Here is a 3,634-nt window from a genome sequence, read left to right on the forward strand (position 1 = left end):
TGAAAGAAGCAGCAATCAAATTTTCAACCACAGGGGGTAGGTTAAATTACTAAAGGTATTTCGTGTGTTAATGGTGGTAAAAAAAGACTATGTACCAATATGAGGCAAGGCATTTGCTATCAGATTAGGTTATTCCAAAAGGTAAATAAATGTGCCTTGGAGCTGTAGGCAGTTACTATGCATCCAAACAGAGCCTGGAAAGGAAAACACAGAAACTGGGTCCAGTGGTTTTGTGGTGAGTTATGGGTGACCTTTTATTCTTCTCTTTTAGAGGCTTGGTTTAATATAGCTCATCATTTTATAATAAACCAAGAAAAATACCTTTAATGTTGTAAAGTTCACACATCCTACGCTCTGATAAAAACTACAGTTAAAAAAAAAACAACACTACTGCTCTAGATCAAACCTGTTCTATAATAATAATCCTGGATTAATACATTTGAAGTTACCCCGGACGAGAAGAAACCAAAGTTTATGCAGGGAAATTAAGTCTCCTTTCAACTCATGGGGCTTAATTATTTTGTCCATCTTCCCACCCTGCTGGTGCCAGGAGGGGCGTCGGAACACCCAGGCCAGAAGTGAGGACACCCAGCCAAGGTGCCGGATTAGCTGAGCTGCCCCGGGCGGGTCGATGTAATGAGAGGCTGGTGTCCTTCCAAGAGGTGATCTTTGAAGAATAACAAATCTAGGCCACCATGGAAATGAAGAGATGGAGACTGATTTAACAGCTGGGCTGAGTGGCGGCTTCCTACAGCCCTTGGGGTATGTGCGGGTGACTAAGAAGGGACAAGGGGCCACCAGGACAGGTTCCCAGCTGTGGAGGGCCCTGCTCTGGGCATCAGAGGTAGGTCCAGAGCCAAGGACAGGCCGCCGCCCAAGGGCTGCCCCCATTTTCACAGCCCCTCGCAGGTGCCACACGCCCCACTCCATGGGACCTCAGAAAAGGCGTGAGACTATTTACGTAAGTTTCACACAGGATGCTTCCTGTTTGTCCAAAATCAAGACTCCAGGGACAGCAGCGAAGTCCTGTCACATTAAAGTCTCTCCCCAGCACCCAAGGCCTGTCCCTGGGGAACCCTGGATTGAGGAGAAGGAAATAGGTGAATAGTGGTTAAAGCAAATCTATTCCTGAGTTTTATCTACTTGGAAACTTGGTTCTGGGGTCAAACGTGGCCACCTTTGGAGATTGCCCAGCACCTGTGTTCCTTGTCCTTCACCCCACTCTAGAGAGACGCAGGTGACTGGAATGTAGCTGTGCAGAACCCTCCTGGCCTCGCCTGAAAACCGACCTCCTGCGCAGCCTGCAGGCTGGGCAAATTCCTCCAATGTCAGCTCCGCGCTGGCGAAGCTTCCTGCTCCCTTCCTCCCTCCGCAGACCCGAGAACCTCTCTGTCATTCCTCCTGGCCCTCTGTGTAACCCCTGAGCCTCAGGCCTGACCCGGATGAGATGTCGCCTCTCCCAGATCCCTGGGGAATTTGCTGGGAATGTCCCTTCCCAGCTCTCTCCCCAACCTCTTCCTCAGAAACAGACCAACAAACTGCCTCTCCTCCAGAAAAGAAGATGGCAGATGGAGACCAAGGAGCCTGCGAGGGATCTTTGTCACATGTTCATCCAATATTAGCAGTAGCTTCATATCAGAGGCGGGGCACACTCCGAGAGGAGGGAGACCAGGGCCCAGGACCAAAGGGTTAAAATCTCAGAGACGAGAGAGAAATGATCTAGGCAGGGGAGCTCAGAGGAGGGAGACCTGGGCTCCTGGGTAAGGACACCAGGGAGGGCTTCATCAAAGTACTGCCTGTGAGCTGGCTCTGAAAGGGCAGTGGGAGGCAAGAGAAGGGCATCGTGGGAAGGAGAGCAGGCTCTGGCGGGAAGCACAGAGCAGAGAGGGAAAGGAGCAGTGATATGGAGGGGGTGGGGCTGTTCCGAGGGCCTGGTCCACGGGGCTCTGACCTCCAGCCCAGGCTGGACCTCAACCTCCACCCTCTACTCCTGACTGGGAGGCATAGGAACCAGTCTTGGAATGTGCTGGAGGAATAGGGTTTGTCTTTGTGTGCAATGATCCTGGAGGCTTGTCCTCTATTCTGACACTTAGGTTTTCAGTCCTGCTGGGATATCCATGGTCCTGCATTTGATCTCTGTCAAACAAAGGGAGAACTAGCCTTTCCTTTTCAGCAACCCCGATCCCCAGCTCACCCTTGGGCCCCAAGCTCCCAAACTCCAACCAAACCAAAACCCATGGGAGGCAGGGGAGGGCCACCTGAGGTCCCCTCCCCACAAAGTCTCCTGTCTGCCCCCTCCGCCCCAGCCCGTTATTCTCAGCTCTATGAAGAGCCACACTACAGAGTCTTTTCCAAAGAGCAGTAGGAATGAAAACCTGAATTCCCCGGGCCGTCCCAGTGTCAAAGCCGGGGGGCCTTCACACTTGTGGATCATGCGTTTCTGATTTTTAATGCCAGAAGAGGGGGCTCTGTCTTGGGGCATCAGGGCTCCAACCTGAGCTGTCTCAGTCCCCCTAGCACTCCCCCTCCTCCCCACCACCCCTCCATGCAGGCCTCATATTGCGTTGGTTGGTGTTCCTGCCTGTCTGCACCAGGGCACCGCGGTCCCTGGAGAACAAGGACTTCACCCATTTGCCTCCCCTCTCTCCCCGCCTTCCCTGGCCTGTTGCATGCGCTGAGTTGTCACGAGGTCTGTGAAAGCAACAGGCTCTAAGGAAGACGCCCCTCTCTTGGCAACAGATATTGCAATCACAAGCTCTCAAAGGCCTTGGACTTTGTGGTGGGGGATCCCCAGCAGCTAACAGAGTCCCATAGCTGGGCTGGGAGAGATCAGCAGATGGTGACTCAATGCTGGGAACCTGACTACAGTGTTCCGTGAAGGAAGGGCTCCACCCAGAGGACAGCCAGCTCCGATTCCTGTTCACAGGGACCTCTCTCCCTCAAGTATGGATGAGCCTGTGATCAGCTTTCCTGAGGAAACTCAGAAACCCCCAGCATCTCTCCAGAATGGCTCTGGGGAATTCCTTCCTTCTTCTGGAGACTGGAATATCAAGCCCCAGGAGTGCCTTCTGTCTACAAATGAGAGCAAAATTGGGACAGCTCAGAATTCTGCTTCCCACATTGGGGAGCTCTGAGAACCAAATGAGGCAAGCCATGGAAGGGCACATGCCACCAAAAAGTACAAGGCACTGTTCAAATGCAAGGGGATTTTTTCGTTGCTTTCTACAAGGCAAGCGGTACCCAGAGAAAATGCTCCGCTACTGCTTTCACTTCCCCTTCTCTCCCTTTACCCTGGGAAGGGGAAAATCCTACAAAGGTTAGCAGCTGATGTTTCTCTAAAGTATCAAAACACAATTCTAGTTGCATTTTAATGTCATCTTCTGGTAGCAGCCAGCCATGTGGCTAGGTTCTGACATTTCTGGGCTCAAGGCCTGAAAGACTGACTAGATCAAAATAAATTGTGTGAGTGGAAATACCCTCTAGTCCCATGCATCACCAAAATGCCCTATCAAGAGGAGGGCAGGTGCTGTTGCCGAGTTCTGGCTGTTGAAGACGGTGTCTTTGTGTTGCACTTAAGGCTACGTGAACCTACTACACACTGGTCCTCGGTAGGGGCCGGCTGATATTTCATTGG

Source organism: Pteronotus mesoamericanus, unplaced genomic scaffold (genome assembly GCF_021234165.1).
Source record: "Pteronotus mesoamericanus isolate MK-2021 breed Mesoamerican mustached bat unplaced genomic scaffold, CSHL_Meso_final scaffold_476, whole genome shotgun sequence".
NCBI lineage: Eukaryota > Metazoa > Chordata > Mammalia > Chiroptera > Mormoopidae > Pteronotus > Pteronotus mesoamericanus.